This window comes from Oxyura jamaicensis, chromosome 13, assembly GCF_011077185.1.
Source record: "Oxyura jamaicensis isolate SHBP4307 breed ruddy duck chromosome 13, BPBGC_Ojam_1.0, whole genome shotgun sequence".
NCBI classification, from domain to species: domain Eukaryota; kingdom Metazoa; phylum Chordata; class Aves; order Anseriformes; family Anatidae; genus Oxyura; species Oxyura jamaicensis.
In genome coordinates this window covers 12,494,393-12,508,616 of record NC_048905.1, presented here as the reverse complement: position 1 = coordinate 12,508,616, position 14,224 = coordinate 12,494,393, and positions in this window count along the sequence as shown.

Below are 14,224 nucleotides of genomic sequence, written 5' to 3'. Positions count from 1 at the left end.
CGTCTATGTTCTCCTCAGTGTCCTATTAAATTTGCAAACCAACTGGAGGCAGAACGATCCCAAGTGCAGACATGCAGCAGGCCCTGCACGGCAGTTTGTCAAAGGATGCTTTTGTCTTTTGAGGCTCTTCATTGGCCCCTCCACCATCCTCAAAATTCCTTTCCCCCCAATAATTTCGCTGAGTCACTTATTTCTCTGTAACTCAGAAACAAGCTCAGACGACTCCTTTCTGGCTCCATCTCTTTAAAGCACTTATAATAGGAACAAACTGCACAGCCCTACACCTGCAGGCTTCTCTTTTTGGGGTGGCCTCTCCTGAGCCAGGCTGCTCCCTCAGAGGTGCATGGGGTACCCACAGATTTGGGGGTCCACCAGGGGCTGCGTCCTGCCCACAGCCGGTGCCACCCATGCAAGAGGGGGACAGCAATGTCCCCGTCCCTCTAACCCCAGACCAGGCAGGGAAAGTCCAGGCATGAAGCAGGATCTGAAGCATCGACTCGGAGGAGGAGCAGCCGAACAGCTCTCCTTGTATTGATTTATTTATAGAGAAGGAGATATTAATGCCAGACCTGTTGTTTGAACTGGTTTCTCCTCGGCATGCAGCGAGAAGCCCTGCTGTGCCTATGTCCGTGCGTGCAGGCGTGTGCTGAGTGCTAATCCCTGCCCCGAGCCCCCGGCTGCTGCTCCCAAAAATTCCCTCCAACTTCCCAAATTTCCCTTCCCTTTCCCCATCCGGAGCAGGGAGTGGCTGGCAATTAAAATATTAGCAGGGGTGGGGAACGTCTCCAAATACACGTGGTTGTTCTGTAGTCCAAGGGGTTTTAATTAGATGGAGATAGAGGAGAGCAGGTTTCGCAGGTGGGACCTGCAGCCTGGCAGGGGTGACCCGAGGGGCTGCCTGCCCCACCACAGGGCACAGGGCTCCACCGTCACATGGACTGAGCCTGTGCCTCCACATTTTCCTGCAGTTTTATTATTACTTTTACATCCCGAGTTTTACAGTATGCTGGTTTTACAGCAGGGCATGCTCTGTGATGGGTTTTTATCTTGTTTTGGTGTTTCGCTCAGCAGTGTAACAAGACAACGGGATTTATGGGCAGCTCCAAGTTTTCCATTACAGCTTTTCTTAGCAAGATCATCACTTCTGTCACTGCTCTTGCTGGCCTTTCTCTCTGGCTTTGGTGGCCCCCAAGAGACACAGCACACATTAGTCTCCAGCTGTTGTTAGAGCAACCCAAGCAGGAGCTCTTCTAGCTAAAGAAAAGTTTCAAGAACAGCAGGGTTTTAAAAGCATCCTGAGGTATTTTTGCTGTCACCCATTAAAATCAGCTTGGATGAAGCCCTGCTTACAGGAGAGAAAAGCGAAAAGCAGCCTCTGTCAGAAGGATAAGGACGAACACAGCCACCTCCAATGGCCGGACAGGGACTGAAAAAGCAGCCAAGAGCTGCTGCAAAGCCAGGGGCTGCAAACCGGCACAGGGATAACAAGGACCTGGCTGCTATTTCTTAACAGGACCCTGAGGTTTTGTGGGGAAGGGAGAGCAAAGATCTTCCTTCAGCTGCAAACACAGCGAGAATTTGGAAAAACAATATTTTGGCTGGCCCATCCGCGGTCCACATGGGCTGCCTGCCTTGGATGGGCTCTGCTCATCTCCAGGTCCACTTCCAGCACTCACAGTGCCCTTCTGGCCACTCCAAACTGAAAAGAAAAAAAATGAAAAAAGGGGATTTCTGGAGGATCAGACTGCCTTGGCACAAAAAGCCTTTCCCCCAGCAGGAGCACTCCCTGCAGCAGCTGGGCTATGGCAGGGCTGAGTCATTAAGTCCTTCCCCCCGGCAAAATGCGAAATTGCTCGTTGGGCAGCATGAATAATTCAGGACGGCATCTCACACGTCTAAGCACCCTGTCCACTCCCGGAGACTGGGCTGCTATGTGCAAGCAAAACCAAGCCGCCACCCTGAAGGGAATTCCATCAAGGTGCCAGCAGACTTCAAGGAAAAGAAGGAAAAAAAAAAAAAGAAAGAAAGAAAGAATAAAAGTTGGTTTTGCTCGTGCTTTCTGTGCTCCTAAAGCCCTGCAGATCACTTGGCCCCACACCATGATCAGGGTGATGCTGAGTGAACCAAAGCCAGGACGAAGTGACTGGTGGAGTTGGTCATCTCTGCCTTGATGGAGAGCTTTGGGGACATGAAGAAGACGGGGGCCCTGGGACAGCCACCGTGGGCTCTTGGCAGGTGCCAGCCATCACGGGAAGCCTCAGGGGCTTCCCAACAGCCAGGGGCTGTCAGAAATTGCTCCAGGGGTGCCAATGGCCTTCAGGGGCTGGAGGCGCCTTCCTCAGCCTCTGGGTGAGGGGAAAATGACTGAGTTCAGTCTGGAGTGGAGGGGCAGGAGGGGGACGTTGGGATGTGCAGCCTGACCCCAAGGGGGGATGGAGGGGGGACTAAGAGCAGGGTGGACAAATACCTCTCAGTCAGAAATTGGTAATGTCTAGTGATCCCTTCCTTTCAAATCTGCCTATGCAAATAACAATAATAATAATAGTTATTATTGTTGCTGTTGGTGTTGTTGATATTATTATTGTTATTATTATTATAGTGATCCCAGATTCCCCAGTGACACGTAGCCTACCTCAGTGGGGCATCCGTGCCCCATTAGCAAAGCCTCCCTCCCCACAGCCACCACCAGCCAGGCCAGCAAGACATTATCCCATTCTGTTTGGAAATGAGACAAGAAACCTTGTGTGGTTTCCCTGCAAGGGACAAATAGGTCTGATTTCTCTTCCAGCCTTGGCAGAGCCACAGTAAACATCAGAGAGGGCGAGAGGAGAGGGCAGGGCACTGCCAGCACCGGGCGAGGGATGCTGAGGGTGTGAGGGATGACCAGAGCCTGGCCCAGCAAGTGCAATGAAACTGAAATCCAGTCTGCTAAGCAGGGGGAAATATGAGCAAAATGACATTTCAAGGCTTTAGAAGAGGCAGCATGCCTGGCAGGAGGAGTTAACAGAGAGAAGGGATGCTTGAAGGAGTGTAATCAGCAATCAGAAAAGAAATAATGGGCAACACATGCAATAAAAACAGAGCTGTGGACACTGGTAAAAGAAATGCTTGGTCAAGGCACAGCTGAGAATTCACCTCTCCCAGATTGCTGGTGGGCTGCCCCAGGCATCTGTCTTTCATCCCACAGGCGGCTGAGAGCAGCTCCAGGAGAACAGCACCTGCCCTCAGCAGCCAGTGGTCAAAATTAAAAAAAAAAAAAAAAAAAAAAGAGAGAGAGAGGGGAAGAAATTGAAACCCAGGAGAGTGAGGTGAATTTAAATCCAGGTAGGATTTTCCCATGAGAACAGTTTGCTGGCTGAAAATGCCACTCTCATAAAAATGAAAATTTTTCCTTTGGGAAAATTTCAAGATGAATGGAAAATCACGACTTTCCTCTGGGAGAAGGGATGGGCGAACCGGAGACACTCGTCTAGTCCCATTTCTGCCTTCAGGGAGAAAACAGAATTAATGGGCACCGGTTGAGCAGTCACGCGTCGCTGTGTAACCCCTCTGCAGCTCTCCTAAAGCTGTTTTTCCACCCGCTCTAAGCATCTCCTCCCATGAAAAAAAAAAAAAAATCTGATATTGCATTTTGCCCCAATTCAGGTCAAAAAAATTGCTTTGAAATCACATTCTCAAGCATGGGATTGGATTTCATTTTCCAGCTGGCAGCAGTGAACTTGCATCAGCAAAACCCATGCTCTCTCCAGTGTGTCCTGCCCCCAGCATGGCCAGTTTAATTATCTGCCATCCTGGATGCCTGCAGCCCAGCTGGACCTCACGTGAATAATCCAGGCTGTGCTGGCTGTGCTGGACTCCCGCATGCACCAGCAAGAAACATGGGGGTAGAAAACCATCTGGGCATTTTCTACCATGTAGGGGTGGAAAAGAAAAAAGATGGGCTGAGAAAAATGGTGTTTTAGGCTCAAAAAGAGCCTAAAAGTAACAAAGAGATGATGGGAAAAGAAAGTGCAAGGAAGAAAGTATCTGTTGTTCATCCTCTGCTGGTTAGAACAAGATGGGATGGGCTGAAACTGATCATTTTCCCTTTGGATACGTGCTCAGGGACTTTGATAGAAAGACAGCAGAAGACAGCAGGCATGTTTTCACCCAGGAACTGGAGCAGTGCCAGTGGGCAGGACTGAGCACCAGTCCCCATTTCCCCATGCACAGCAGGGTTCTGCTCCTTTCCCCTGCTTTCCCCAGCGAAACCTGCCCTTGTCTGCGCTGAAAACACAGCAAGAGCAGCGATGCTCAAAGGGATTGAGGCTTGATTTTGCTCTTGGGGTACAGGAGGGGAGCGAGTGGTGGGCGCAGGAGGGGGTAATGCTGCCGCTCTGGGGTTTACCGTCCTTTTATGTTGCCTGATTTTTGTCATCTGCAAAGCTATCAGCTGAAAACGTCAAATTAGTGCTGTTAGTCCACTGCGCGGCTCTTATCTGCGTCTCTCAGGATGGAAGACACTTCAAGATGATTATTGTTCCCCACTGCTCCTGAAATGAAATCGGCCCTCCCGGAGCGCTAAAATGGAACCGAGAAATTGTTTGCCTGAATTTGCATGAAAAGCCTTGGAGATGTAATGAAAGGGGGTGACAGGCCCAGTGTCACCTTCTGCCAGTTAAATGAGGGAAGAAAAACTTCTCTGTGCATTTCTGCTTCATTTTAGGGCCCCGTTTCCCAATTCTGCCCCTTTCCCCCTCCCAGCCCCCTGAGCTCCCCCTCTGTCTCGCTGCTATCGATGTTCCTGATTGCATGGCCTCAACAGGGGGGGCTTCACTGACCAAAACTTGCAATGTTCCGTGTGGGGCAGGAGCTTAACAAAGGGGTTTTGCTGGCAAAATTCCCCCCAGCATCAGGGTAGAGGGAAGCTGGAGGAGGGCAAGGCCACAGCTCTGCTGCAATTTGGCTGGAGAGGGGTTCCTCACCAGCTTGGCTTTGCAAGATTTCAGCAAATGCAAAAAATGGGACTCAAAATCCGAGCCCTGCATGCACATGTGTATGTGTGTGTGTGTGTACTTGCTGTGCAGGCAGCTGCCTAGGGGCTACCTGCAGCCGGCTTCCAGCAGTGAGTTTGCTCACAAGTCTCATTTTGCAAAGAGCCAATTCTCACCAGCCTCGTGGGGTTCGTCGCATCTCTCGAGTGCCGGCTATCCCCGTCCCTCGCCTTTCCTTCTGAGACGGAGCAGCTTGCTCATGCTCAAGGAGAGAGCCTTGGAGTCGCAACATGAACCAGCCCAGAAGCTCATAAAGCAACCAGCCCTGGGGCAGGCAGGCAGGTCTGAGGCTGCTCAGCATCACTGGCATCTGCCCAGGCTCTGGCTTGTGTGAAGCTTTGAAGCTGCTGCTTCCCCAGGGCCACAGGGGGATAAGAGCTCGTGTCACTGCCGGGACATGGGGACATGGTGCCACCTCTCCTCTCCCAGCTTCCCAAGGGTGTCAGCAAAGCTTCCAAGCTCTTCTTTCTTCCCCTTCTGTCTCAGTTTTGCTCTTTGCTGGGGAACCTCTGATACTGAAAATCTTTGGAGCAGGAGACAGCCAGAGGATGCATCTGGACCCAGATCCATCTCCTGGTGACCAGGACTGCACCCAGAGCCAGCCCTGGCAGCTGCTCTGTTCCCAAAAGACTCCCATTTCTGCACTGCCGGACCTTAACCTGTGTTTTTTTTCTCTGTCCCCATGAGAGGGCAGATCCTGGAGGCAGGACCAGATCTGCCGGGACCACTTTTTGAGTCTCAGCTCTTATCCCTGAGCCAACTCCTGCGATTCTCCTGACACGGCCCCGTTTGAGGCCAATTAACCGGTGCAGGGCGCTCAGAGCACATGCACAGCCCAGCTAACAAGGAGAGGCTGCTCCCTGCTCTGAATCCTGTGAAAAAAGGCAAGAGGAGGGAGAGCGAGGGGCCGGCAAGCCATGTGGGCACCGAGCGTGTCAGAGAGGGAAGCCCACAGTGTCACTAACGCCCTGCCTGGACATTTCCTCCCCCCTCATCACAGGGGGAGGTGGACGTAAGCCCCCGCTCAGCCCTCAGGGCCAGCCCAGTCATTTGAAGGATGGGGGCTCCACAGAGACCCCCCTGTGCCAGACCCGTGGCCGTGCTGGGGGAAGCGAGAGCTGCATGAGCAATTACCCCCAGCACGCCCAGCAGGATCCCTCCTTCACCGTGTCACCACGAGTCAAAATTTGCTTTCTTCTTGCTCGGTAAATTGGTCCCATCAGTGCCCCACTGATGCAGCCCCGTGGACCTGGAGCTGCTGCCATGGGGACGAACTGAGCCAGCGGCTGCGGGGCTGTGTGATAAATGCCTCTGAGCCCCAGAAACCCCAGCTTCAGGGCAGCACGGTTTAATGAGCACACTCATCCCCACACGGTGGGACGCAGGGCTGGGAGATGGGTCCAGGTAACAGGTGTGCAGGTGCCGTGCTGCCTCTTGCTGCTCATTTTTCCTGCTTTAGCTGGAGGCTCAGGGGAAGGCAGGAGTGGCAGTGATGGTTGATAGACGCAGCGGGGATTTTTGGGACGATGCCACAGTACGGGGCATAGAGGATGGAAATTGGGTCTGACAGCTGAGCAGAGGTGAGTGGGGCTGGGGCATGCATTTGGTGTGGGCACACGCCGTGCCCGTGTTGCTGCGGAAACCAAACCACGGCGAGCTTCTCCCAGTCCTCCTCTACCTCCTGCTCCCCCTGCCCTTCTGCAGGCTCCTGTCTGACCCAGAGCATCCTGATCCATCTCCAGCGCCTGCACCCAGCTGTGGCAGGCTGGTGAAGTGGCACTGAAGAGGCATCCTTCTGCTGGCTGCAGTGTCCAGGAGGAGAAAGGGACCTGTCCCAGGCTTGCAGAGAGGGGGATTTCTTGTGCTCTTTGGGACATCCTGGCAGGAGCAGAGCCCAGGGCCCACGGGGCTGTGGCTGCAGGGGCTCTGCACCCAGGGGCTGGGGCTATGATCCCCCTTTGCAGAGCTGGTTTTCATGGTGGGGAATAAACCTGCCTGGAGTGAGGGAGGATGGAGGAGCTGCCCCAGGAAGGCAGGGGGCTGTGAGGGGGGATGCAGGTAGAGAAATGTCCGTCGGAGCCTGCAGACCACCAAGCCCGGCTGCACAGTTAGGAAAGGAAGCAATTAGAGGCCTTGTGGTTCAGCGGTGAAATGAAAGGAGCAATTACACTGGAAAATGTTTACAGAGCAAAGGAAAACTAGATGGTGATTGGTACTCGATGGGAGATGTGAGGTGTTAAGGATGCAAAAAGCAGGATAAAAATGCTGAGGAAATTCCTCGACTGGAAGGGTCTAAGAGCAATAAGAAAGGCGTTTTAAAAATTATATTTATATTATTTCAGACAAATGCTTAATAGAGACTGCAAAAGTGATAATGATGATACATAGCAGGCAGAGACATGCAGCAAATATTTCTGTTGCTATTCAGAAATGAGCAGGCAACTAGATCTGTCTCGTGTCAGGCTGCTGAAGTGCTTTCTCCTTCATTAAAGACGTAGACATGATAAATAGCATCTGCCAGCAATGAACACTGGCACCGTGGCAGGTCGGGCACCCCATGCACTGTGGGGTGCCTGGGGCCAGAGCAGGGTGGCAAAGGCAGGAGGCTCCTGACCAGGGAAAGGATGGCCTGGTAAATCCTGGCTGCTCATCCTGGCGTTAATCCACAGTAAAATGAAAGAGAAGCTGTTGGGAGATTCAATTAATAAAGAATTAAAGGATAGAACTCTAATTAATGCCAGCACACGTGGTTTTATGGAAAACAATGCTTTGTCAAACAAACCTGGTGCCGGTCTGTGCTGCTTGGCTAGCAGAGGAAGCTGAATGCTGCAGGAACCGTGCTTTGGTGGGCCTGGCTCAAAACTGAGGGTGTTCTGGTCCCCAAATCCAGTGTGATGCCTGCTAGCACAGGGCACAGCAGCAGGATGAAATGTGGGGTGCACCTTTCAGGCTGCTGGGGACCACTGCATGCCGGGGAGTCCCAAAACATCTCCCTGAGCTAATGTCCCCAGAAGGTGGGCTGCATCCTGCTGTGCTTTCAGCGCTTCCATCCCATCCACCACAGCCAACCTGGAGTGTGGAAGACACAGCAAGAGCTGTTTGCACGGCAGCACAAGCGACAAAAAGGCCTTTATCAAAGGGAAGGGAAAGAAGAGCAGGGGGAAGTGGTCCTAGCCAGCCACCCATGAGCCCCCATGTGGCCTTGTCCCCGTCCCCATCCCCACTGCCACCCTCCCCACAGGGACATCCCCAGCCTGGGTGCACAGACCTAAATCTGCATCGTGGTTATCCCTGCTTTGGGGCTCAGCCCCTTCCAGCCTCACTTCAACTCCACATCCCCACAGCATCTCCTGATGCTGGATCATTTACAATGCCCGGGAGACAACCACAAGGACTCATTATTATCAGCTAACGAAGCATACAAGCACTAAACTCGCAGTCTGCAAGTGGATGAAGAGCTCAAGCTGAGCCCGAATTGCCACGCAGCACCTTGCACAGGGAGCAGGGCTGAGGCAACCCGGCAGGACCATCCGTCCCCTCTGAGCCATGAGCAGTGCTGGCTGTCCCCACTGTCACCTCAGGGACCAGATAGCCCCACGAAGGCACTGGCATCACCGCTCTCAGCCATGAAATAGGCTCACAGGGGCAAAGCCCTCATGCAGCTCCTGCTCTGAAGCCACCAGCCCTAGGGAATGAGGGACCCTGCTCTGCTTTTTGGGCTGCACCATGGGGCTGGGGACTGGCTGGGGCAGGTGGGTGGGAAGGACACAGCACGTCCTTGGCATGCGGCACTAATAACACAGCTTCCCTCGGGCTGTGTCTCCCTTCCCAGAAGGATAAATATTTGATAACAAATTACTTTGAAGATAATCCACTTAATCCTTTGCCATGTCTCCAGGTTTCACTGTAATTAAAGTGTGATTAATTTTCTAAAGGAAAACTAAAAACCTCTGCCTCTCCTCAGCCCATCTCCCCCAAGCCAGCTGCCCGCAGCCGAGTGGGGCCCGGAGCCTTCCCCCTGCTCACCCCAAAAGGCCCAGGCCATTACACCTGGATCCAGGGCACAGCAGTCAGAGGTGCCTCCAGCACCGTGAAGGACACGCTGCAGAAGGGCACGAAGCCCCTGGGAGCTGCACAAGATGCATCCCTGGACCAAGAAGGGGCTTTAGCCCCCTGCTCACCCTGTGTTGTCTGCCCCCAAAGCCCTGCCCAGCCCCTGTGCTTGCTTTGCCCATTTCCCTGCCCTCAGCAGTTGATGTCTGTGCCCTGCTGCTGTCCTGGTTTTGGGGTTGGGGTCTGTAGAGCATGTGGGATGCCACCCCACACTCTTCTGCATCCCTCCGAGTGGGGTGCAGCTCTGTGCTGGTGGTTCGGGCGCTCAGCCTCACCGCTGCCCTCCCGCCTCGCAGCTCTGCCATCACCTTTCCACTCTTCCTGGCACCAAACCCGGGTTTGACTCAGCTCATCAAAAATAGAGAGTGAGGGGAGGTGTGAAAGCCAGGAAAAAAAAAAAAAAAAAAAAAAAAAAAAAGAGAGAGAAGAAGAAGAAAGCAAACCCAAGCAACCTGACTAAGGCAATCTGCAGTCTCCTCCGCCACCCCCACAGTTCCCAAACCTGGGATCTCAGGGCTGGGCCACGCGAGGCAGCACCAACACCTCCCTGGGGCCCCAACACTGCTGCTGGGGGCAGCTCTGACACCACCGCAGCTCTCACAGCACACAGAGAGGAGCTGAGGGGTGGCTGAGTGACACCTCGTTTGACAGGGAAGTCATTTGGTGAATCTGTGAATTCACAGTGTGAGCCAGTGCCAGCTCTGCCCATCACTTCCCAGCACAGCTAGCCCCAGTTCAGACACCCAAGGGAAATAAAAACTATGATTTTCTCCTTCTGTACCCCAAAACAGGTCTGCCCTCCTCCTTGCTTCACCCTGCTGAGATGGAGGTCCCACACTGTCTTCACCCAAGCCACCAGCACCACATTTTGTTGCAGAGGAGCTCTCTCGGCCAGTGCTCTCCTGAGCCTGGTGCTGGGAGCACAGACCTGGCCGCCACGTGTGGCTGCAGGCAGGGCTGCGCAGGTTTGCAAGCAGTCGGGAGCAATAAATCATTCACTCCTGCAAGCAGATGTGCCAGGAAGGGGCTGGGGCTGTCCTCCCTGTGCCCTCGTAGAGCATCCCATCCCTCTCCACATGGCAGGAGCCCCATGTACCACCACAGCACGGCCAAGCATCACGGCCCCTCGCCCCCACTGGGGGAAATCAGGGCTCTCAGTAGCCCCACATCCAACCATGTGAATGCAAGTGACACTGTGCCCCTCCGTCATTGTCACCTCACCCGGGGTGGCTGTATCTGCACTTCAGCCCTGTCAAGGCAGGTTTTGGAGCATGGGAATGTTTATTGCAGAGTAAATCCCACCCGAGCACAGGGAGAGTGGGAGAGCTGCCTCACACTTAGGCAGAAGTTAGCTCTAAGTACACAGATGAAGCTACATTATTCAGAATTATTGGGGTTTGCTATTGAATCCCAATAGCTGGTCAGTGTCTTTGATATGTATGAAAGTAAAAAGTGCTTTTGGAGCCCCTGGCTCTCATGAATAATTCTTGCTGCTCTCCCCTTCCTGTTACACTGAGCAGATGTCCGAGCAGCCAGGCTGTGTTTGGGGACAAGAGGAACAGCTCGGGGACTTGGAGCCCTCCTTCACCCAGCTGTACCAGCCAGCAGCCACCTTCTTTGCCTCTCTCCACCACCACATAAAAAATGAGCTCACCAGCATGGTGACCATGGCATTGAGCTGCGATACATCTCCTGCTGCTCCCTGACTCCTTGCACCCTGTAACTTGTTTTCCCAAGGGTAAATCCCAGCTGAATCTGGGATGAAACCCAGTGTGGAGCTGGTGAAGGCCATGCAGGCAGGCCAGCACCCATCCCTGTCTGCTCCAGCACCTGGGCCCAGGTGAGGAGCGGTGGGCAGCAATTCCAACCCACCAGAACCAGCATCTCCAGCAGCATTTCTATACTGCAGGGACCCCTGAGGCCTTTCCCTGGCTTGGCAGTGTGCCCTCACCAGCACTGACACGCAGAGGACAAGCTGAGCATCCCCAGCACAGATCCTTTCTCCCTAGGACCCCCACAAGGGCCATGCCTTGGGCACTTGTGGGTCCACCTGACGCACCACCAGCGGCTACATTTTGTATTTTTTCCCCTTGGAAACACCTCCTTAATGGGCACTTAACATCATGCTTAAGTGACAACGAATTACACATTTTATTTAAGAGCAGATGCAAGGAACAGTGTAATTCCCTATAGACTAATGGTGCATTTCCCCTCACAGACAGCTAATTAAATATTTAATCAGCACAATAGCCGGTTAAGTATTGTATATGGGCATAAATACAACCCAATACATTTCCACGCTACATTAAGCTGAAGCTTGTACACACTTGTCTCCCCAGCATCAGACACGACAGCTCAGTCAATGCATCCTTCGAAAGCAGATTCTATTTATTTTCCATCATATTAAGTAGGCATCATTTTGATTCTGTCCTGGCCGAGTGTATTACTCTTCAGCAGAACCGTATGAATAATCTGCATCAAACTGTGGATTAGGTGAAGATTGCTTCCTTCCTGCTCGGCAGCTCGCTGTGAGCTGACTGCAGATTTCAGTGAATAATTTCTCTTTGGATTGCATCCTGGAGCTCCAGCAGCGACTGGAGGGCCATTGTGCTCAGCGCTCCTCGGGTGCTTTAGAAGAGACGATCCCTGTCCGGAAGATTTAGCAATTAAAGCCAGAAACACAAGCCAGAAAAAAAAATGGAGAAAGGAAAGAATTCTGACTCTGCTCATTTAATGGAGATGGCTAAGGGAAAAAGAGGTTAAAAATTAGTTTTTTAGACACGGTTTGTCACCGATGTTTTAGCAGGTTGGGCACGTCAGTGCCTGGGATGACCTGTGATGTGATTTGGGCAGCTCTGTAAGACCACCAGGGCTCTGCAATGTGAAATCAGCCCAAAGGTGGGGCAGGCACAGCCACTGGGCGGGAGAGATGGGTGTAGGGCATCTGCTGCTGGCACAGCATCCATGTCACCAAAGCTGGGATCCCGTGCCCTCCAGGCTGACTTTGCAATGGGGAATCGCAGCCTGCCCTCAGTCTAGGGCTTGAAAACACCCATCCTGAGGCCAGCACATCAGGTGTCACCCCCCAGAACAGGTAACACCAACAGCACAGCCTGTGTGGCTGTGGCCCATGTGAGAGAACAACTGGCATTTTCTCACGTCTAGGGGATGCATTCGTTCTGCGGGTGTCTTTTTTGGGGCCTGATTTCTATTCAGCTTTCTTACCATCTCCACTTCCCAAGCTCTCATCGACTCTGTTACAACTGCAAGAATGAGTCTATTTATAGAGCACGGTTGCAAAATGAATCAATAAACCCAGAGCAAAACCAAGGCCAAACGCCCAGCTCTGTGGTGGCTGCAGGGGAGCCCACGTCCCCTGGCAGGAGTCTGGTGAGAGCGGGTTGGAAACGCAGGAGTTGCTCCAGGCACCAGCAGCGAAACAGGACGGAGGACAGCTGGCTTTCTGGGCGACTTCAGATGGGAGCCAAAACTCTCTTTTTGTTTGTGCTGGTGCCAGCCACCCGCCTTATTTCAAGACAAGCAGGTAGCACAGGGCGCATTTAGGCAGGGTGAAGCACTTCACCTTGTTGCGAGGACGGAGATCCTGAGCATCATTCAACTGGGAGGGCAGCAAGACAAATCCTACAAACTGTCCCTGTAAAACTGGAGGTTTTCAAGGTGTGTGAGCCAGCCTTTGGGGAGTCTGAGGCTGTGAAAGGTTAAAGCTAAAGAATGATCAAAATATGGGAGGGATGTAGTCTTTTTGTTGATTAGATTAGTTCCTATAAAAATCAGCTACGTGGCATAAAAGCTTTTATCTGAAAGAATTGCACAGGTCTTGCCTGTGCCAGGTTATCCCCCGGCCCTTTCCTGACGTGCCCCCCACAGAGTCCAGCCATCCCACGAGCAGTTCTGCTGGGCGTGCAGGGATCACAGCAGGGCTGGTGTGCAAGGGGGAAAGATGCAGGACTGCAGAGAGGAGCAGCCCATGTACAACACCGACTGCCAGCAGGGCACGTCCCCAGCTGCTTGGTGGTGGGATTAGAGAAATTTGGGAATGTAACACCCATGTGGCTGGCTGCAGGCGGGGGAACAGCCTGGGCACCCAGCTCGGATGATGGACTCGCAGCGCTGAGCAGGGTCACGCCTCGCAGTGACCCGTGGTGGTGACAGCGTCATGACCTCTCAGTGCTTCCCTCTCCCGTGCATTATTTCATCCTTGGGCTGTGAGCACGCCTGTGTGGTTACATCACCCCGGCCGATGTGCAGCCAGGCTTTAAGCCACGTGAATGCCCTCGGTTACACGCCCGGAGACTTAACCGCAACCTGAATATCATCAAAGGTAAATCCGATGGCAGACAGGGGAGTGACGAGGCCAGGACCTGTCTGCGAGCACCCCCAGCCACCCCGCCTGCCTGCCCCCATAAATCTCCTCCCGTCAGGGAACAACACGCAAGTGCTAAGGGTGATTTCCACTTTTTTTTTTTTTTTCTCTTTGCTGCGCTGAGCTCAACCTCTGCAACAGCTGCCAGGCATCGTAAATCACCGAGCAAAATCCTGGAGCTCGGGCTTGCTGTCTTGTAAAACAAATATCTTCCAGATTTTGTAGCGCCCGATGCTGGTGACAAACTGTCAGTTGTCGGGTTCTTCCTCCTCTCTTCCATTTATTTCCTCGCCCCATGTCTCTGCTGCTCCTCGCCTGCTATATATCTCCCGTTTATTGTTATTTCTTTCCCCCCTTTGTTTTAATAACTCTTTTACTGTGGATTCTTGTAAAAACAGCTGCTCTAGCAAGTGAAAAAAAAAAAAAAAAAAAAAAATATCTGGAAACAGATGCCCTGGCATTGCTTCAGCTGTAATCTGCTAGATTTATAATTCCTCTTCAGTTCAATATTGATTCAGAATAAAGCAACTCAAAACACACTGGAAGCTCGCAGCTTTTTGTACCCTTCCCTATCTTTCTTCTTCCCTGCCATAACATTTTTCTCTCATCCAAACAACTGGAAATGTACAGAAGAACAAAACAATGCCAGCTGATGAGAGACACCCAAGTGTCCACAGAGCAGAGGGTTTATGTC